Consider the following 23,888-nt stretch of genomic DNA (forward strand, 5'->3'; position numbering starts at 1 on the left):
CAGGGATAGGGCCTTAACTGTAGCTGGGAGAGACAGTGAGAAAGCAGTCACTAATCAGGCCTGACTCGCCTCTCTCCTGTGACAGGAAGAGATGATGTGAGTAGGCCAGCCTCTGACCTGTGCTTCACCTGCTGAAGGGAGAGAAGGCCTTCCTCAGATCTGTGCTTCTCCTGCTGATGGGAGAGAAGTAGGGAGAGCAGGCTTACCTCAGAGCTGTACTTCACGTGTGTGGGAGCAAAACTGTACTCCAAATTTACCTGAGTTGGTTCTCCCAGAGTTTACTGGATTGGAGATGGTGTTAAACCTCAATTTCATGAGAGCTTTGTGTCCCCGTGTCAGGGCACCTCACCAAACATCAATTTAGCAGTAATGGTGTCCACTCAATAATTGAGTTCTAGATAAATGGAAATTTAAGGTGTTTTATTTTAAAAAGAAATAAGAGGTACAGTGTCAATGCAGGCTCTCAGATGCAAAGTTATACAAAGTATGTAAAATCTGAAATTATTCTAAGTCCCAAATGTGCAGCGAAATCTGAAAGAATTGGGCTGCATCCCTTGTAGAATATGAAAGTCTTCTGACTCGCCCCCAAATCAAGGGGCTCTTATACACAATTCTTGCATAGGAAATTAGAAATACTGCAAACTCATTGTGGTGTAGGCAAAAGTATAATATTTAGCAAATCATACCACAAGAATAATAATTGTCATTACCTTAACACTTAAGCACCATCCCAACTCTTCGAATAATTATTCTACACTATCAATGCTAATGTCATCCAGAGGTGTCTGAGCAAATATGAAACATTTAATAATAAGACTTTCTCTCAGTGAGTAGGTCAAAGTGAAGGGATGAAAGACATAGATACTCGTCGCATCTACAATCCACACCATATGGTGAGGGAGATAAGTAGGGAGAGAAGGCCTACCTCAGAGCTGTTTTCACCTGCTGAAGGGAGAGATGGCGGAGGAGTAGGTCTTCCTCAGGCCTGTGCATTATCAACTGCAGGGAGAGCAGCCACTTCTCCGCCATGTCCTCTCAGCACTGTGGTGTTTTCAAAATATTCTAACATTTCTCAAGAGCTAAAAATGTATTTAAAATGTGTGATTAGATACTTTATATATTTTTAAAAAACAGGTGTGCAGATAATGACTTGTAATTTTCTTTTTAAAGCATTAGAGACACAATATACATATCAATATTCTTAATTTTATAACCTGTGCTTAATGTTATTGTAATGTTTGCTTTTGTTTTTTATTAATGTCGCAAAGAATAAAAAATATAAACAGTTAACTCTTATTTCCTCCCTCCCCAACGGACTATATAGGAGAATGAGGTAATGAGAGGAACAGAGGAAAGGGATACACAGCAGAGTAACCTGTCACATTTGAATGTATGTCTGTATGAATGTGTGTCATATTTGTACAGTGCGAACCTTGACTAAAACTGTGATTTCGGAACAGAAAAGAAGTGTTCAATTGTTTCATTCATTATTAGTTGCTTGGAGGCTCACAGATAAACAGTTTAAAAGTATCTATGCTGTTATCAGGAAATTCACAATTTATGGTTAGAACCGCAATCCTTAACTATGCAAACCATGACTCATACACCACATGCAATGCTCATGACCACAAGTGGCCTCAGGGTTTGACTTTGAGTCATTCAATGTGCTGTGTGCTCTGCGTGATTCATTATTTTTAACGAACATTTGTGTCAGAACTAGAATCTTAAACTTTTTATTTTACTCGCTGCTATTCATGTGATTACTTGCTGCTATCTATGTGATCTTTTTCTCATACCCGCACCTTAAAAAGATTTTATGCTATTTTGCACATTTTCTCCTTACCTTATTTTATCTTTGGGACGCCGTCTTCGGCGAGGGTTGGAGGGACTTCCGGGTTCTGTGGGCGCCATCTTTACGACTGCTGGTCAGCGCTCTAGTCGTTCTTGACTTCAGGGGGCATTTAATGCGCACCGAGCGGACGCGCGCAGCGGGCGCGATGCTGGGGCACTGAAGGCGCGCCTAAGGCAAGTCTCTCCCGCCCGTGGCGCCGGTGTCATACTCCGGTGCGGCGCTTAGGGCTCTGGACCCGACTGCCTGTCGCAATCTTCACTCTCTAGATGCGGCTGAGAGGCACTTGGGATCCTGTAGCTTTTTTGTGGATTTCGTTTAGGGGCAGGGTCCCCCTCCACTATTTCCACGGGTCACACCGAGCGGTTTAAGCCCGCCACGTTTTCTGCTGCTCTGATCAACGTTCGTTCCTTGAAGAAACATCATACGTACGTCTTTGAGCTGCTTGAGGACGGCACCTTAGATTTGTTGTTCCTTACGGAGACGTGGCTGGATCCATTCTCCGCTCCCATTGTGGCGATGGCGACCCCGGTGGGTTATAAGATTCGGAGGGTTGATCGTCAGGGTTCCAGGAGAGGTGGCGTTGCTGTCATCTACAAGGACCGGTGGGACCTGCATTTAGGCGATTCAGGGGACTGGGTAGGCTGTGAAGTACTTGATTTTAGCGCCCGTTTGTCTGCCCACTTTACTCTTGGGGTTTCCCTGATTTACCGGCCCGCTGGCCCTTTTCTTCAGGCTTGTGGCGATGCTCTTACTTCTAGAGCAGCTAGGTTTTCTCACTATTTGGTCCTTGGCGATCTGAATTTTCATCTGGATATGTCAGGGGCCAGAGAGGCCTCTGCTTTGCTGGACATTCTGCATACTGCCCAACTGGCCCAACATGTCATCCTCCCCACCCATCGGGCTGGCCACTTATTGGACCCGATTTGCTCCAATTTTCCTATCATGGTTCAAGAGCCCCTCCCTGTGCCATGGTCTGATCATTTTCTTTCTTACTTCTCCTGGTCTGTCTCTAGGGCTGAGGTTCTGGCTCCTGTCTTCCTGAAACCTGCGCTGGGGAGAGTAGACCCTCTGGATCTGGCCCATGCCCTTGACATTTCCAGACCTTCGTTGTCCGGGGGTCTTGAGGATTGTATGTCTGGGTTTACGGGCTGGGTGTCTGGAGCTGTGAATTCCATCACTTCTTTGCGTCCTATAAGACCGGCCAGAATTACTCCCTCGAAACCCTGGTTTACTCCCGCCCTCAAGGTTCTCAAACAGAAGTGTAAAATCCTGGAGTGTGACTGGCGTAGGAGCAAGTATTGCCCGGCGGCCAAAAGCCGGCTCAGAATTGCCCAGAGATCTTACTATGCCGCCATTTCGGAGGCGAAAGGTCTCTTCTTCACCTCCCGCATCGAGGCGGCCAGGAACAACTTTAAGGAAATTTTTTTCTATAGTCCAGAGCTTTACCTCCCCGGCGGCCCAGACTAGTGTCGCTCCCTCCTCTTTTGACTGGTGCAACACTCTGTCTGGTGCCTTCAGTGACAAAATATTGGCTATTCAGGCATCTTTCCCCCCCCACTCATGTGCTTTGCCAGGCCTGTTGCCTGTGAGGCTGGCCCCATCTACCATGCTGTCAGCTTTTTCCCCAGTTCACCCTTTGGATAGTCTGAAAATCCTTAGAGGTCTTAAGTCGGGGTCTCCGGCTGATGCTTGTCCGGCCGACTTCTTGCAGCTGTTGCAGAAAATATTTATTTGGTAGTCCATCTGATTGTTAATCTTTCCCTTCAGACTATGGCGGTCCCTCAAGTCTGGAAGGAGGCTATGATTTTGCCACTGCTTAAAAAACTGCTTAAAAAACCTACTTTGGACCCGCTTGAGCCTGCCAACTACCGTCCCATCTCCCTCTTGCCAGCCTTGGCTAAGATTTGTGAGAAGGTGGTGCTTAAACAACTGTCGGATTTTGTGGAGGCTGAGGATCTCCTTCACCCATCGCAATCTGGGTTCCGCGCGGGCCATTGCACTGAGACAGTCCTTGTCGAGGTCGTGGAGGCCATCTGGATGTGCCTTGATGCTGGGGGTAGGGCCGCCCTGATTTTATTAGATCTCTCGGCGGCCTTCGATACGGTCCCACACGATCTTTTGCTGATTCGTCTCGCTGAGATCGGGGTGTCAGGGGCCGTACGGGGCTGGCTCAGGTCCTTCTTGGAGGAAAGGGTCGAGCAGCTCTGGCTCCCTCCCTGCTATTCCTCCCCCCGCTTGGTTACTACGGGTGTCCCGCAGGGCTCCTCCCTGAGCCCTTTGCTCTTTAATATATATGTTACGCCTCTGATCCATCTGGCTGAAGCACTCTGTGCTAAGGTGATGGCTTATGCCGATGACACCCAGCTGCTTTTCACCTGGGATAAGGCCTCTAGCTCAGCTCTGGATGCTCAACAGTGTCTTCATTCCATCTTCACTTGGCTGGCAGGGGCTCAGCTCAAGTGCAACGACCAAAAATCGGAAATTTTGCTTTTTGGCACCTTTCCCTCCGATTTCCGTCATCAGCTTTGGCCTCAGTAGCTTCTTCTCCCCTCGTACGAGGGTCGGCCCACCAAGAACTTGGGCGTCTGGTTTGAGGAGAATCTGCTGTTTTCCACCCAGGTTAAGAAAACTGCTGGCTGCTGCTTTGGACTTATTAGAACTCAGAGTTTTTTCCTCTCCTTCCGCAGGCAGCCAGAGTCACAGTCACCTGCGCGCTGATTCTTTCCCGGTTGGATTACGCCAACTCTCTCTATATTGGCTCTCCGGGATACCTCATCAAGAAATTGCAGGTAGTCCAGAACACGGCAGCCAGGCTACTACTGGGTCTCTCTTCTAGACTGAGTGTTGCCTCCCACCTGATTGCCCTTCACTGGCTACCAGTAGCGGCTAGAATCAAATATAAATCTTTGGTTCTGGCACATCGCGCCTTTCGTGGTCAGGGTCCCTTCTACCTCCAGCAACGCTTCTCTTTCTATGCCCCCGCTCGGGCCTTGCGCTCGGCTTCTCTGGGCCTGGCCCTAGTTCCTAGATTTAGACTTCAGAGGATTGGAGGTTGTTTTCTGGTGGTAAAGGCCAGCAGGGCCTGGAATGCCCTCCCTCTTGATATTTGTCTCAAGCAGGAGCTCGCTGCTTTCAAAAGGAAGCTGAAAACATTTCTCTTTGTCTGATCTACTCTGTCTGCCTCGGGTTTTGCGCCGGGATACTCGTGAGTAGCCGAGCGCGTTAAGTGGAATATAACATAACATAAGATGCAATTACAAATGTCATTAATAATCTTACAGATGGGATTAAATATCATATTACCCTCAACAATTTGAGACATTATGAATTTAGTATTATTTATTGGTTTGGGTATTGGTTCTCATTTAATTATGTTATGCTTGTAGGTGTTGTTACTTATTCATATAAAAATTGCAAGGTCATAAATATTGCATTTGGTATACAAGTTAAGGTTTGCACAACTGTTGTGCAAGTTATGCATTATGGACCTAACAATAACTGCAAATGTCTGAGGTTTTTCAGTTTTCATTCATAACTATAATTCAGTTTTAACTGTGGTTTCTAATTGAATTTGTAAGATTTTGTAATCCTAGTAAATTTCAGTTTTTTTATCGTATACCTTTGCGAACGTATACCTACCTCGCTGTAGATGGTCTTGGGGTGCGTGCAGCGGAAGTTTGCCACAGGGCTGGCCTATGGCCAGGCCCCACATCCAACTTTCTGTGTGCAGCCAACCTTCCTGTGCATTGCCAAAGGCTGTGGATAGCAGGGGTTGGATGAAAGGCCTGCGCCTAACTGGCGCATGACTCAACCCCCCACTGACCACAACATGTGCAGTCGGGGTTGGCTGCCTGCACGGGGGTAGTTAGCTATTCATTTTTAAATACAATTAAATATTATTGTTGTATTCTTTTTAAGACTTGAAAAATAATATATATATATTCATATATATGTAAAATTCTAAATTATTTATATTATCTTGCATTAAGTCCAAGCTTCCATTGTTTATTTTCTATGTTTGTGTGTTGCAGTACCTGTGAGTGTTCATGTGTTTTGCTATAGTTAGTCCAATGTACACTTACTTTAAGGGCTGTTGTGACTTTAGGAGTGTAGTTTGTGAATAGCAATGGTCTTACTCTTTTGTGGGTGGGTGGTTGTACAGGCCTCCTTAGATTTTATCATGGTGAGCTATTTTTAGGGACTACTGGCCTAATCTGGCAGGAGACCCCAGCTGACAAAGAACAGGTGTTCTGGTCATTCAGAAAGTGAATGAACAAAAAGATTCCTTTAAATCTTGTTACATTTGCTGTGTGCTCAAAGACAGAGATCAGATGTCAGCTTATGTCTTCTTACAAATTGCTTCTTATTTTGCTCACAAACCTCTAACTTTGCAGTCAGAGATTAAAGTGAACTGTCTGACAGTGATATGTGAAATTAAAGACTAGGATGTCAGTTTTTATCGAACACACATTTAAATAGCTTGTAAATGAATTGTACAAATATTTTAAAATATATTACAGTAGTTGGGAAACTAGTTTAAAAGCAATTATGAAGTGTGAAGAAAGTAAAGATTTTAATAGGATAAATCAAATTAGAACACAAACCAGATTTTAACATTATCAATTGTACGTTGTATAGTTTTATCAGTAAGACTGCATGTCGTTGGGAAAGTTTGTGGCCATTTCAATGAAAGAGTGCTGTTTGTAAATTACAGTGCACTACTACATCATGCTATAGTAATATATGTATTAGAAGGAAAGTTTTTAAACACGAACTGAGAAACATTCCTGCCCTCGCCTTGATGACAATGCTATCTGTAAACCAAGAGGCAAGTTAGGGGTCATGTGTCCCTATATGTGGGCTATCTTTTTATTATACATGGAGCACAGTCTATTAAATCCAACAAAAGCGTTTTTGTGCAGTAGACCTGCAGAACTCACATATTTGAAGGTGCTCTCATATTTGATAACGAAGAAAAAGGTGACTCGACATAGTGGCTAAACGGCTCATCACAAGGTGTTGGAAATCCAATGAATTAACAACCATAACAGCCTGGTCACATTCAATACTCAATTGGACTAGAGCAGAGGAGTCTTTCTCTGTAGGGAAGACACATTGGGCTTGCGGAAATATACCATTTGATTCAACTGGGACAACATCCTGACTGCCCTTCAAACTGCTTTACACTTTGAGGCGAATTCTAATGACTCTAAGGACCCATTGATCATACCTGACCAGGTGCACTCACACGATCCATAATACTGATATTTGTAACGACCTATTGTGTATGTCGAGATATGTACTAGATGACGTTTGATATTAACTGTATAGTTGGAAATCCACTAAGGATGAGCTGGGAAGGTTGTGAGATGCCGCGAACCCTCCGGATTCCCTTTCACTCCCATCCCTCCCCTAAATCTTTTGTTCATGTTCTCTTTTAGCTAATTGGTTGCTCGCAGTTAATCAAAGCATACATGTTTGATGGCATTGCCAAATAATGTCATGATTATTACGGCCTTGCACAAACTACATATATTGGAGATATCTTCTCTCCCTCTCATTCATTGTGGTGATGATTTATGATAAATTGCGCCAAGCTGTATTTACTAGATGCTCCTAGATCTCTGTGGTGCATACACCTGATCTATTGTAAAGTGATCTTACACATTTCTTATTTCAATGCTAGTTATATTGTAAACGCCCTTATGACTTCCACAATGCTTGATATTGTACTATGTTTATATCACAGAAATGTCAAACAGATCAAAAAGAAAAAGGCCACTCAAAATAAAATATTGCATAGGATCACACACTTTGACACCAGTTTATGGATCAAGCTCATTACAGTTGGGTCAATTAGATTATTCAAGTTACTAGAACTGCAGATATGGTAACATTTGTAATGATTTTTCGAGGCCTGCTGTATTAGCATGCCCTTCCAGAAACCCCTCCTTAAATTTCCCTAAACCCGCCCATTGAGTAGTATTTCTTATTTACCAGCTACTCCTCTGGTCCATCCCACATTTACTACAAATATGTATACCTGTGAGGAGATCTCTGTCACGTTGGCAAAGACTTCCGCCCAGAAGAAAGAGGAGAGGTGGAGGTCTCTGCACGTAGGTTTGTGAATAGCATTTTGTAGTATGTCAGTGGTACTACTGTAGTACTACTCACATACTACAAGATGCTGTTTGTGGATAGGCCTGATTGTGGTTTGTACTATGATTTCAGTATAACATTACTGGGGCAGTGGCAGATCCTAATTTTAAATGCTTCTGTTGCTATAAAATGTTTTCTGTACGGTGTTTTGCTATGCCATCAAATTAACCTCACTCTCTATCAGTTACATAATATAAACTAACCATGAGGTTACAGGTTACAAACACAGACACATAAAGGCAGTCAAAAGATACTTTATTTGGCTAATTGAAGCCATAAAAGCAGCATAAAAACACAATGTTAAAATAGTAAAACATTAAACATTCCATCTACAATTTATCATTTTGAATAAAAGTTTGTCTTCAAAAGAATACTCCAGACACATACATTTGTACAGAATGTGCGTTAACCCATCAAGCTACCTTACTGACATTGGTATCTGTGATTTGTATGTTTCATATACCACTGCAGCAGATGTTCAACATTCTGAGCTGTCTCTATGGGGTAAAGGCCTGTAACCTGCAGGTGACACAATTTTTATGGTTTTTCAATCAACTGCTTATCCCCATACTTTCTCAAGCTCATTTTATATTACCAAGACAGACTCCAATGGTTGTAGGAATATTTTTAACTTTTGAGAATTTTGTCATTTCTATTGGCACTTCTAACACCCCCAACACTAAGAATACCCTCCTGTGCCACCACACCATGCACTGTTCCATATATCCAATCCCTGGTCCACTTGTTGCAACTTTTTAGACGGGTACATAGAGGTGATTATTGGAAAAACTCAGATTCTCCTTCCCCCGCCAATCTCATGGACTACGATACTCTCCTGGAAACATGCTGAAGAATTACACATTGATGTATTTCACACACATTATTTTTCCCTTGGCTACCTGGACACATGTTGTTTTATAAACTACATTGTATTTGTTTAATGCAATAAAAAAGCGCTGTCTACAGTGTTAAAACTACTCAAATAGGGTGCACTAGCACTTTCCAATCTAATTGTGTCAAACTCTTTTTGACATGACTCATCACTCAAATGTGCAACATTTTTTAAGCAAACCTCTCAATACTTAGTCTTATCAGCAAAGTTTGCTACAAACTTGGCATAACATTCAATCACCCCTAAAATGTATTTCAAATCATCCTTGTTATCTGGTATCATGGTGATGACAAGATTATTTACCAATTAATCACGTAGTCGAACACTGTTGGCATCAATAGTATGTCCCAAGTAAGTCACACTATTGAACTTCAACCTGCACTTCCCTTGTTTGGCCACTAGTCCATTGTCCCATAGCCTCAGCAGCGACCCGTGCAGGTAAGAGTGGTGGGCGGTAGGGCCGGGTGGGAGAGTATTTCGACAAAAGACCACGAGGGAAATTAAATAAAGAATTAATATTTCCTTGTGGTTGTCTGGCGAAATCGCTCCCCACCCGGCCCTACCGGGCCACGGCGTAGCCTTTCCAACATACCTTTTAATTTCAAATCATGGCCTTGTTCACCTTTACCACAAATTAAGATATCGTCCTGGAAATAACTTGCACCAGACATGGCTCCAAAAATCCTCTTTATCAGTCTCTGAAAGACCGATGCAGAGGATTGTTGGGATTAGATTTGTTACCAAAGTAAAAATCAAGTTTTCATAGTTTTTGCATATAATAGGGGAGAGGATGTAGCCTTACGGCTAGAGCAGTCGACCTCGATGCTGAGGAACCAGGTTCGAGTCTCAGCAGGGACATCCTGTGATTCTGGGCAAATCACTAAATCTCCCCGCACCTAACAAAAATGAATATGTCCATATGTAACAAAACTGGTGCTCATGTAAAGCATTCTGATACCTTATATGTTCGGGTCAGGTTCACGCTATATAAAATTCTAAAAAAAAATGGCATACTTTCCCCTTTTTCATGAGAGCGAATATCCGGTAAAGTATGATAAATCCTCAATCCTTCTTTACCTAATGAGTGTAACAAAATAAATTGCTTTATCTCATATGCCATCCTTTCATTACCAGCAACCAACATGTATATTTTGAACCCATCAATTCATTCCTCCAACGGAATGGCAGGATGTACCAAATATAAACTTGTACACTGAATATATGCACTCAATAATGCACTCTGCCAATGCCAACAACACAGCGATGGTGTGCCCATCACCATGGATTGTTAATCATACAATGCACACTCTGACCGATTTAATAATCCAGGAATGGTGTGCACATTACAGTTGAATCCAGGAGTGAGCACCATCAAACGGTAATTATAAACAACAGGTGTGTGCATCATAATAGAACAGTGCACTCACATTTACCGCTTTTGACCAAAACCCACTGTCATGATACGAGGAGTGAGCCTGATAGAGCGGAAATTTCACAGTAATTTCCCAATGCAAAACACCATTACCTCTTGTTTCCCGCTCAAGGCGATGAACCGTTACCACCGTGTTATGACCAAAAGGAGACTTTGCATAAACATGAGCAATTCAAATGCAAATAAATATTTAAGGCAATAATGAGAGTTGTGAGTAGTTTTTAAAGGATTTATTTTGTAATCCAATTTAAGGTTCTCTGACTCTTTATTCATTAGTCAGATATCAATCCGGTTACAGAACTGAAAAAAATAGAATTAATACAGAACATAATATAGATTGGGTACAAAGCACTCCATAAAGGAAGAAATCCCTATTTCTAATGGAAAATGAGGCATAAATGTCAGTCAGTACTTTTAAAGAGTTTCAAGAAATATAATGCAAGAGTGAGTTTTGCAAAGCTAAATCAATAACTAATCATTGCAAAATCTCCGATAAAGAGAAATAAATGCATAGGACAAATAAGTCTTTACAAAGCCAGTTAGTCAAAGCATAAAACGTAGGGTTTTAGCATTTAAATCTACCCTCGTTCCCTCAGCTGATTCCCTGTCCTCGCGCTGGTCATCTGTCTGCCTCCCTGTGTCTCCCACAGAAGCTGCACAATGAGCCCCTCCTCACTTCTGTAGAACTCAAGAAAAAAGCTATGTGTTTCTGTAAGCAATCTGCTAAAAAAAAAAGAGCAAAGCCCCCCACACCTCGCAGCTAGCAACCAGTATTTCTAATGAAAACACATGTGACTTGGTCTTCGTAGTTTGTCCAATTGGAGCTTCAGAACACATCGACACCCCATGGGCTGACTAGGCACGTCATCAATCAGGCGAGTTCTTGTAACACATTTGAATCTTGTGCTAAATGACTTCATCTCCTAACATCCTGAAAACAATTACATTTTCTCCAGCAAAAAATGTATTAATTATGCGGAAATAGAGAATACATATTATAAGATAAAATGTTGGCTTTGCAGTTTTCACTCTACGTTATGAAGTGAATAAAGCTTCGTCTAAACAGCATTGAGAAAAAAGTAAGCCACAGTAAATTATAAGAGGATTTTTCATGAAGACGGGAGAAACAGGAAGGAAATTCCATTCTTATCTCAAGGCCAGACAGTGAGCCTTCCAAAGCAAACTAAATCACGAGCTGTGTATTTCAGCTTTTCTTCTTCACTTTAAAATGCGTGTTAATTCAGCACAAATATATACTACTTTGAAAGTTCAAAACACATTTTCCAAATTAAATGTACATTCTATAGTGAGGTCAAATCTAAACTAAACACATTCAGATCAACCATGAATTAATTAATTGAGCATAGTTTTACATGATTCATTAGACTGAAAGCATCTGAGCAGGCCTCATTCATTGTTTTCACTTTTCATGCACCGAAAGTCTGCGTGCCACTTTTAAAATGCAGTTTGTCTGAAACTCAAAGCAGCTTTTCTCATTTAGTAATGCATAAATCTATAGGTGAAATCTGAGCGCCATCAATCCCCACAGTCAGAGTCTTGACAGGTGTGCACATCACCGTACAACAGCGCGTACAAGCTGAAACCCTTGGTCAGTGTGTGCGTCACTGTTGGATAAACAGACTTGACAGCTTCAGCGCCACTGCACGTTGCCAGGCAACCCCAACAAAGAACACTACGTGCTGGCTCCGACACGTGCTGTGGTAATCAGGAACATTGTGATGCAACGTGCCGTAAGCCATGCCCACAAACTCGTAGTGAGCCCGTGATAGTGCTGAGCGGTGCTTGTGAAGCCGCTCCAAAAGAATATCCCGGACACAAATAATGGGATTCTCGATGAACAGCACGGTGCCGAAAAGTATCAAACAGCCCTCCAAAAGGGACTGGTGCATTAGTCCATTGCCAGCCACCAAGAAAATCAATGTCAGCTGTCAAGCCTGGACTCTGTGTAGAATCTTGTGTGCCTCTTCACAATGTGGATTCCCCAAAGAGTCATCCAGCTCGTCGCCAAAAGAATGTAGTAGTGGTTGCCACAAACACGAAAGAACAACCAAGGTAGATTTAAGTCTTTATTAAGACAACTCCCCCAGAGCAGCCTATCTCGCGCCGCTCTCCCTCCAACGTCGCCCACTACATTCTCATTCCATTCTGATTCCCTAACTGCAATCCATCGCATTCTATATTCTACACACGCAAGGGATTGCAGTATGCAAATCACAACACACAGTATGTGTAACAACGTTTTCCAAGTATTACTGTCTATAGAGACAGTACACGTTATTCTTTATGAATGCCAAAGTAGTCTCACCAAGAGCACCCCAAATCTTACAGTACTTGTGAGGGCAGTACCTGGCTTTAAAGGTAGGTTCATCCATTTTTGCACAGTCCTCCATGCCAATATTGGGGAAGAGGTAGGTGGCTTTTAAAACCTGGCAGTGTCCCTTAGCTATCACAGTACCAAAATCAACCAGGACCCACTTTCCACGGCTGCCAGTTAGATTTTCTAAAATCCCCAAGAGGGCAATGCAGGGCAGGCAGTCCGCTGGTCTGCCTAATATTCTGGAAAGAGTAGTAAGTATTGCTGTACAGTATGCAGTGACTTCATGGTATTGTTACACTACATGGAAAAATTGCCTTCAGTAGAGTCACAGAAAAAGCATAATGGCAAAGGAATCCTGCCAGGATGCCAAGATGTGTTGGGAGTAAATTAAGCAGCATGTATATAGTTTAGTTATGTTAACCAGGAAGAGATAACAATCTCATGGGGGGGCATTTTTCCGTCTTTCCATTCACATTTCACTAAGGTGCCCACACAACCCTCCCATCTTTATTTGATGTTGATGAATAAGTCAGGGAATTCGTGATGAGAGTCTTGAACATTCAGGATAAGGATATCCTCCCACTACCCCATGGACCAAGAACCACTTTGCCCCTATTGGGCTATATTCTGGGGGAGATTCAACTAATGCCACTTTATGGGAGACTAGTGCATGGCGGAGTTTGAGATATTTGTTGCATTGCTTCTTGTGCATTTCATAGACTTCCAGTGCCTGGATTGACATAATTTGTCCTGCCAGATGTTTCCCAATTTATTGATCCCAAGGAGGTGGTCAAAGCCGAATAACTTAGTGCTATATTGCAGTCAGTTCCCATGTTGTAAAGGCATTTCGTGAGTCAGTCGATTATACCAGCCAACCCAGCAGAGCGCACTACGCAATGAATGACTACTTCGGTCTCCTCTGGGAGTAAATGTGTAATGGGATTAACTCCCATTAGACCTAGTGTGTTGTAACAGCCAATGAGGGAGATTTTGGTTTGAAATGCCACGTCCTCATACCCTCAATGGAGCCAGTCATTCAGCACCAGAATGTGTGAAGTCCATGAACAAAGGTGGATGTCTTCCATACCCATGCCGCTGTCATATGTGTATTGAACACATTTATCAAATGCGATGCATGGAGCACGACCTGCCCACAAGAAGGCACGCTCCCTGGCCCATAGTTCATCACACCATCCCTGGGGTGGCTCAAGGGAGACGTTTTGCAACACTTACAGAAATTTGGGCTGTACCATAATTCCATCAGGGCTACCGTGCCCAGGATACTAATCAGGAGGTTTGAGGTTTAACCATTCTTTCATTTACCTATGCAATTTGGATACCAGCATGGCGCGATTAAGGCATAGGGCAAGCTTGGACTAAGGAGAATATTTACAATAACTGGTGCATCGATGCATCAGATTTCTTTCGCCTAACGCAAATGTCCTAATGACGCCATGAATGTGCTGTATTTACAATACAGGGCTCCATGGTGCAAGGATTCATGGATGGGTCAGAAATTCTGACGCATCTTTTGTGACGCATTGCTGGAGTTGGTCATAAGCCTGACGCATCTCCAGCAATGTTTCAGAACACAGAGGCGAGTCCCATGTTAAAAGATCTGCATCAATCCTTATGCCTGATTTGAGAAGGCGTAGGGATTTTGGCACAGTCAAGTCGTTGAGTGACGCAGTAAAAAGTTGTAAATTTCACTGTCCGTTCTACATTACTTTTAACGTTGGAACGCCTACCCTAGTGCAGGTATAATTTGAAGCTGGCCTCTACAAATTGATGTATTGGGCCAAACGCGTTTTTAAATAGGGAGCAGTTTGGAGAACTGATTTTGCCGCCGCTGCGTAAAAAGAAATGATGCTGCGCCAGTGCTAGCTCCTTGTAAATATGACCCTAAGTGTGCCGAAAGAGAGTTGAGTCTTCCATTTAACTTCCTCAGATCCATCCCTTACCGGAGCGAGAGTTGATTTAGTCCAAATGACCCTCAGGCTGGAGACCTCTCCGTATAGGTCAAGCATTTTAATCAGGGACCACTTTCCTGAGGATGGCCCATGCAAAGTAGTGCATCATCTAAATAGAGTACTCTTCGGTCCTCGCTAGCTGCTTCCCACTGCAACCCGCTCACCTCGGCATTACGCCTGAGCCAAGTCACCAATGGCTCCATCACAGATCTACAAAAGAAGCAAGAGGGAGCAACCCTGCCTGGTCCCTGGTTGGATTACAACAGGTGGCAGAGATTCCATTTATTTTGACCTGGTCCTGTGGCATAGCATAGAGTACTCTATTGCAAGATAAGAAGCGAGGGCCAAATCGCAAGTACCTCAGCACATTAAAGAGAAAGGTCCAGTCAAAGATATCAAATGCCTTCTCATAGTCTATCAACATGAGTAGAGGAATATCAAAGGGTGTGTGACTGCACCAGGGAAACATGCACTCTACGGATGCAATGTCAAGTTCCATGGTTGGTAATATAGACACCCTGGTCCATTTGGACCAGGCAGAGGACCATCTGCAGCGGGAAACAGCCTCTGCTGTGCAGCCAGAACTACACAGTACCATTACAACGCGGGCAATACAACAAACGTGTTGTTACCACATGTTCCATTACCACGCAAGTCGTTACAACGACTTGCATTAAGGAACGTGTTGTTGGATTTTAAATCCAACGCCTTCCCTACTGTTGCACAGACTGGAGTTGGAATAGTAAAATATACTCGTCCAAAGTCCAGTGCTTCCCTAAGGCAAGTTGTTGTAATGACTTGCATGGTAATGGAACGCGTGGTAAGAAACTGTTTGTTGTATTGCCCACGTTGTGATGGTGTGCGTTGTAAAAGCATGCTTGATTGTGTCATACATCCATCTGCAGCAGCTTCATAGCCATTACTTCAGCAAAGATCTGAGTCTCTGTGTTTATAAGGGAGATCGGGTAGTAAGAGGAGCAGTGCTCCAGTGGCACTCTGATTTAAGAATAGCCACAATTGCCACCAGATCGAGTCAGGCAGCAATGTGACTCCTTACTTTGCTTCATGAGACCTATTCAATAGGTGGGGGGAGAGGAGCAATTTAAATCTAGTATAGTATGCGCACTAGAACTGATCTAGGTCAGGCGTCTTACCTGGGTGCATGTCACCATTGGCGATAGAAATTCCATCCTCTGTGATAGGCTGATCAAATATATCCCTGTCTGTCCTACTCAGGGTCGTAAAGGGAAGGTTGTCAATTAGCAGAGTAGACAGCTCACGATCAGAGAGCTCCCATTTCACATAACCTACTTGGTAATATGAGCCAAAAATGGAATCAACCCACACAGCAATGCTGATCTCACTCCCTTTGGGATCTATTATCCATGGAGCCACCCTGGAGACACTGTCCCTAGTGGCTAACCAGCAGAGCAGTTCCCTAGACTTACTCCTCATTTTATAAACCCGCCTAGTGAAGGTGATCCAGATTTACTTGACTTCTTCTAAATAAATTTGCTGCAGGAATGCTATGTCAGTGTCAAGTTGGCATTGAAGCCCCTCTGGTGTATAATGAGGCATGTTGCAAAGAATAGCCGTGCACAAGAAGTATTCTTCTTAGGTTTATTCTTGACTTAAACCCCCTCTGACAGCCAGGCAATGTAGGCACAACCGCCAGCAAGCAGCTCCATATAATGAATGCCACACCATTCTACAAAGACCTCATACACAAATCTAGAACACTCAACAGAGAGAGTGGCTCGAGCACACGCTCAAGCCCAACACAACACTTCCCCCTTTCTTCAAAACAAAAACAAAAGAAAACTAAAATGAAATAAAAAAAACTACATACTAATGAACAATAGAAAAAACAATCCGGAATTGCATAAAATCTTGGTGAAGTAGAAATACTAATCACAACTAAGCAAATGGAGCACAAGTTATACAAATCCCAAAATTAGTTGTAAATATGTGTAATATAATCATCAATTTTTTTAGGTTTGGTACACACACGTTTAGCCCGAGAAATTTCCCCCCCACCAATACCTTTGGATTAACTTTGGACGAAACATTCGGGTCTAACATCAGTACTATGAGCATTAGATGATTGGATAGGAATGTTAATAGTAACATTAGGTGAATACAATTCATTTACATCATCATCAATCCAGTCATACCTGTGCGGTTGCACTTGATTGTCTTTATTGAAGGCTTCCTCAATATGTCCTTTGTATAAAGCAATTCTATAGGCATTCCATACTTTTCCATCAAGTGCTGAGTTACAAAAGATTGTAATTACTTTAAGGGGAGCAGAGTATTTGCTTTCACCCTTGTGTACAAGCCTCCCTTTCTTTACTTTCACTGTATCTCCAACTTGTAACTTGACTTTAATTCCTTTACATGCGTCAGCAAGTTTTTCTGCCAATTTTTTTTGTTTATTCTCTAGGGACTGTTTGACATCCTTAACTGACCGTGAAATAATCCTGGTGCACTTCAACGAACCCATGTTGTCTTTTGTACGAAGAGATCTCCCCCTCATGATTTCAAAAGGAGAGTGGTTAGTCGATACACATTTTGTGATTCTATATGCACTCACCATTTTCCCTAACTCATCTTCCCAATATTTATCATTGCTGTGTGCTAATTCTATGATGTCTTGAAATGCTCGCCAACAAATTGCCCACCATTGTCGGAAACTAAGTCTTTAGGAAGTCCTTCTCCTAAAAATGTTAATACATTTTCAGAATCTGCCTTCTCCACAATTTGATACTCAGGCCATTTGGAGAACTGATCCATTATGACAAAAATGTACTTTAGTATACCATCATTGGTTTTAACAGGACCAAAAATGTCTACTCCAATCCTTTCCCATGGCATACTGGGAACCACATTGGGGTGTAAAGTGGGTTTAAAAGTGATCAAACTTTTATCTGAGTTAATGCACTCTACGCAATCACGCACTACTCTTTCAATGTCTCTGTCAACACCAGGCCACCAATACGATTGCTTGATCCTACACTTTGTCTTAACGATCCCAAGGTGACCTTCATGACACAGGTTGATGACCTTATCACGGAAAATGTTAAGGGGGTACTAGCTCACCACCCCTAAGCAGTAGTTTTTCTTCAAGTGAGAGTTCATTTCGAACCTCCCAAAATGGTAGCAACTCACAGGATAAACTCTCCTTTTCAGGCCAACCCTTAAGGATGTAATCGCTCACCACACGTAAAGCCTCATCACTGGAAACAATACTAATCCAGTCTTCATGCTTAAAAAGGACCTAACCTCTTCTTTATTCTGGGGTGCAGGGGCATTTTTGATAGCGTCTACTAAAACAGATTTTGGGCGAAGACCACAAGCGCTAATTTCATGTCCTAGGTAAGTAACACTTCTCTTAGCAATTTTGAATTTGGATTTTTCTGCAGTTAGGCCTTTGCTGTCCAACACGTACATGACTTTGAACAAGACTCTATCATGTTCCGCTCGATCTTTTCCCAGGACAAGAATGTCATCCAGGAAAAACAGAACATTCTTAACATCCTTAAAAATTTGATGCATCACGCGTTGGAACATAGCAGCTGCCGATGCTAAACCGAAAGGAACCAGTTTGAATTTAAACATACCAATCGGAGTGATAAAAGCAGTAAGGTGTTTACTTTTTTTATGGAGAGGCACTTGGTGATAAGCAGACGTTAAGTCTATGGTGGAAAACCGCTCCATATTCTTAGTAGCAGAAAGTAACTCAGATATTTTTGGAAGGGGAAACGCGTCCATAAAAATATTTTTGTCAAGTTCTCTCAAGTCTACACATAGACGGACCCGGCCATTGGCCTTGCGGGCCACAACAAGGGGGGCGACCCAGTCAGAAGACTCCACACGATCAATAATACTATTATCAACTAGTTTCTGAATTTCATTTATAACTTCATCCTTGATACCAAGTGGAATATTTCTAACTTTGTGGATGCACGTACAAGCATCTTCTTTTAAAATTATTTAGTGTGAAAAACCCTTGAGTTCACCAACACTCCCGGAGAAAACCCTGGGAAATTTGGATGTTAATTCCTCACTTGCATCGTTACCTTCCATCTTGACACTCAAAACAAGATCAGCACAATTGGGGTCCAACCGTATTCCTAGTTCGTCTTGCTCCCACCATCCTAAAACGCAGGGACCAAAGAGAGATACATATAGGTTGCACACAGCTTGTCTTCCTTTGAATTCAAACATAAGTTTGCGAAAGCCTAGAAGCTCAATGGGTTCGCCTGTATAACTTACTGGATGTATATCTGGGCTCTCCAAATCAGGACCTATTACTGAGCAGAAAAAACTTTCCCATTTGTCTTTGTTTACAATAGAATAAGGAGAACCAGAGTCCGCCATAAGAGTAACCTGTGCTCCTCCAGCCAAGATCTCTCAAACTGGTTTCTTCCTATGCTTACTACCAGCCTCATCGTTCTTTTCATGTAAACAACATATTATGTTCTCATCATTATCTGAGTCACAATTCTGCTCCTCTTGTTCACACTCCTCAATGACACACTTCACAGACTTCGATTTGCAGCACATGCGTACAAAATGACCAGACATTTTACAATATGTGCATCTTTGGCCTAAAGTTGGGCATTTTCTATCATTTGCTAAATCGGAGGAACTGCCACAAAGGTAACACTTACCTTTAACCTCAATAGGTTTTTCCATAACTTTTTCTTTACCCATTGTTTTTTCAGTCTTCTTTTTCAATTTGTCATTGGGACGTGACACATTAGCTTTAACAACTTTTACAATGTCCTCACTGTTATCAATTTTACTCTTGGCAATCACAGTTTTAGCACATCTAGGAGTTAGTTCGGCCTTGCTGATGATGGCACTGATTTCTCTTAAGCTGGCATCACCATTAATGTAGAAGGATTTTCTTTTCCCTCTCCGGTGGTAGTGCTTTACTTTCAAAAGTGTCTAAATAGTTAATGAGGTAATCTCTCCTTTCCTCCCATCTTTGGCTAGATACCTCACAATCTTTCACCATAAATTGTTGTGGAGCCAGTAGACTAATGAAATAGCATGCAATGTACTTTAAATGATACATGGTGCGCTTATCACTAATTAATCCAACACTACTGGGCAACCTGAGGAAACCAAAAAAAACCGCTAAAAGCAATAAAGTATCACCAAGAATATCTAAAAATGGAGAACACGCTTTGGATACATGGTGTGTGTGTATCACCGGGTGAGCAAGCTGTGGTGGAAGAAAGACACACACAAATCCACATGTATTGCTAGCATGAAATGTTCCTTGATTGATATGCGGTGTGCGTATCACTGATTAGTCCAAAATGCTGGCCACGTTGTGGATACATGGTGTGTGTATCACCGTAGGTGATTTATATTAAAAAAGAAATACTTCCAGCTATGAAGAATGCGACTCGCACAATCAAAGTGCATTCATTTCTGAGGAAATGTGGGCTGACCGACGACGTCCCCGCAGGGGACCCTCCTAAGAGGGCGGCCCCTTTAGTGCCACAGGATGGCACACTGGACAGCCTAGTGTCTGGGGACCCCTTCGGGGTCACGCTCGTCACTTCCGGCCAAGGTGGGGGAAGGGGAGAGGTATAAGTTCCTCCCCCGCCCCCCTGGCGGCCTCTTTGTCCCTCACCCTGACGCCGTTTGGCTGTGTGCCCAGGAGCTGCTGCATTGCATTTCTTGAGCCTCCCCCCCTAAACCCCCCCGCCCGATCTTCCATATGGGGTGGATCATGGGCAGGGCGGCCCTCCCAGGGCTGTAGGCCGCCTGGGGGGGGGAGGCAGCAGCATCCCTCGAGCATGCCGTGACTGGGGGTTGTTTCGTGCACCGGGGTTGAGGTGTGGGGCTGGGCCTTAGGGGGTCCCGCATCCAGACACGGCTAATGCAGTCCGCGGCCTTGTGCGAAAAGTTCTCCCCGCCAGCACGGCCCCTCTGCCGGTCCCCAGCAGCATTTCACTCGCGGTGAGGGACGGAGGGCAGGGAACTAGGGAGCCGGCTCTGGCAAGGGTGTGCTCCGGCACCACCAGGCCACGTGGGGCTTCTATGCGAGTTTCTGTGCAGGATCTGTTTGGGGGGGGGGGTTCACTTCGGGGGTTTGAGCAGTCCGTTGTGTGTCGCACGCTCCACGGGGCCCGCACAGCATGCGGAGGCTGCTCTGAGGCCTCCAACTTAAAATGCACCCCCGGCGAGGTGACCCGCTCCCCCATCGGTGCATGTACCGCCTCCCTCCCTACCTTCGGCTCCTGACTGATATCCGAGTCCATGGGGAAGCGGGGTGGGGCTCGGCCGACTCCGGGGAGGCCTACGAAACCCACCCAGTCTTAGCTGGTTGGCTTGGTGAGTTTTGCCCTCTCCGTGAAGTAAATATGCGTTTCAACTAAGGTGCCGTAGTGCTGAAATTCCACCTATATATTATTACTCCGAGGCTGCCTCTGGACCACCCTCTCGGCCAGTGTTACAATCCCTAAAGCTCCCCTTTTGCCTTTGACCATGTTCATCGCACCTCTGCCTTTTGACCAGATTTGTGCAACGCAAATTCCATATACAGAACAGCATATTTCTGTCTCCCCCAGATGTGCCATACAGTCTGTACATCCTTCTGCTAATAGTGGAGCAGATGTCAGGAAATGCATTGGAAAATTCAAGGATATTTTACTACTCTAATCAGTGTAGGAATATGTGGACAAAGTGCAATTTGGCTGTCCTTGCAATAATTTAGCCTATAGAATACAAACTTTTGCAAGGCGATAGGTCTCGCTAGGGAGGTCGTAGATAAATCGAGAGCAATGGGGTTTGCAAATGAGAATATTGAGGTTTTGCGCACAAGGTCTTGCATTGTGATGCTGGTGTGGGGGGGCTTCTTGGCAGGTGCGTGCTGGGCCCTTCAACACAGGCTCTCCTCCCATTTGGCCCCCCTCTGTGCCTCTGAATCGTCCGGTCAGCGCATGGTCTGCGGGCCATGGGGGGGGGGGGCGGTTTCGGGGAAGTCTTGCATGAGTCAGCGTGGCCTAGTGTGCAAGGTCTCGGACTCCTATCCCAACTGTTTGTGTTTATTTCCTGGGTCTCAATGGTTGTGATTTTGGGGTGGCACATGCAGTAGGACTGGGACCGGCCCACTTACTGGACATTCGGTCGTTGGTTTAAACGCTTCAACACACATTACATGCCTCATCGTGACTTTAGCAATAATTTCCGTTTGGCTGGGTTGGGCCACTTACGCAGCACGGGGGCGGGAATGTGGATTAATGCTTTTACTTTCTGTTGATCTGTGCAGGCAAGGGCCAGCAGTGCATTTCCACTCTTCCTTCGGCTACGCCCAGACAAGCATCATCAGGTACTGGGGGGAAGAGTCACTATGGGCAACGCCACAGTGGCTCGGCTAGGGTAGCGGGGGAAGAAAGTGTCCACCTTAAGTTACTTTGTCCACTTGCAGGGGCACGGTCTCTCCCCTCGGTCCAGGAGCGAATGTTATTGGTCTTTTCCAAGGCGTATTGGTCTTTAAAGGCTTGGGGGCAGATGATTATTGCAAGTGTTTTTATTGTTCTATATGTTCAGTATGCAAGCTGCTGAACTTGTGGTGTTGCAGTTTTCCCATGAAGCAAATCTGTGCGTTCCCGCGTTTGGACAGTGTTACTCGCACTGATGGGGTCACAGAGCGGAGAAAATAAGTGTCTGGTACAATTTTTGCGCAAATTTTGTGCTCCCAGCCACCAACTTCGGCCTACAAGTCGCCGCCAACATACGTTGCTGCCTCAGTTGCTACTTATTTCCTTATGCAACTAACACTGTCGAAGTCAACAACCCAGAAATATCGGGGATGAGCTTGCTGCGTCATAAGCAAAACTGTCATGTGTCAGCGCGCTTCAAGTGAAAGTTTCCAATCTTATTTACAAGCCCAGTTGCTGCCTTTTGTCTTTTGCAACTAACTACCTTGACAAAGCCATCAACCCTGACATGTAGGGTATGATGTTCTTGCATCATATATCTGGATGCAATACAGCAAAATACTAGTCGGGCGGCACACCATGCTACGCACAGAATTTTGATTGCACAAATTAAGCCATACCCCTAATTACGTTAGCCACGCCAGCCCTTGTTGTATAAACCTAGGTTGGAGCATATGTACATATGACATACAAACTGCTTCCATTCAGGCAGCATAGAGATTTCATGTGGTGTAGCCATATGTCACGGTATTGAAGCGAGGGATTAAGAGGGTGCACTTTGTTAAATTGTGGTGCATGCTCGTTTTTCTCTCCCTTAGTACACTCAACAAATACAGGGCATCAGTGACTCATTTGCTTTCGGGTACCCGGCTGGGCTGCCTTGAGACGTGTGAAGTACAAAAAGTATTAACGGGCTGTGTACGAGGACACATCAGCCTAATACAAGACCTACCTGCCTTCCTCTGGCATCACCCTGATTGAGGAAATGTATTGCCAATTTCCCTCTTTCGTACTGACTGCTTGGGTTTTAATTCAGTAATGCAAGGCATTCATTTTAGTTGCCAGGGCACTCGTCAAGTGCCATTGACGGTACCCGTGGGTAAGTGCGCCGACTCAGGCTTTTCGAGCCCCCCTCATTATACAAACAGTGCCATCATGGCCAGCAATCACATGTCTCATTTATTTCCAATTATTTTCGGTAGGGGGCAGGGTGTATTGAGCAATCGGTGTATTGTGCTGTGAGAAGTATATTGGCTAAACTATAAGGGGGTGACAGACGATGCCCCGTGGGCTTGGTATCGGCGGGTGGGCACGCTGGTCTCTTGGAGGACGTGATGTGGTTTGGCCGTCTGGGGCAGAGCCTGCACAGACTTAAAACTGGAGATCAGTCCAGGCTTCCCACACGACCCAACTGTGTCATCACAGGCACATTTGCTTTCAACTTGCTTCCTTGTGTTCTCCACACATGGGAGTGCTCTCATGCAAGTCAATGTGTAGTCTGTAAATAACCCTCTTGTGTTTGATTTAGCAGACTGCAATGTCGCTCTAGGCCTCGTGTAGGATACAGATGCAATTAAAAGGTCTCTTACTTCACTGGTAGGATGTTCAGTAATACTGAGGTCCACAACACTACAGAAATGTAATACAGCGGATGATGCAAATGCCCACAATTCAAGGAACAAGGCAACATCGCTGAATACCACATTTACAGAGTGGGACGGGTTACTGGGTATGCCTTGCCAGGACAGTGACACACACTTTACACGAACTGGAGCCTCTGTA

This window comes from Triturus cristatus, chromosome 1_1 (assembly GCF_964204655.1).
Source record: "Triturus cristatus chromosome 1_1, aTriCri1.1, whole genome shotgun sequence".
Taxonomy (NCBI): domain Eukaryota; kingdom Metazoa; phylum Chordata; class Amphibia; order Caudata; family Salamandridae; genus Triturus; species Triturus cristatus.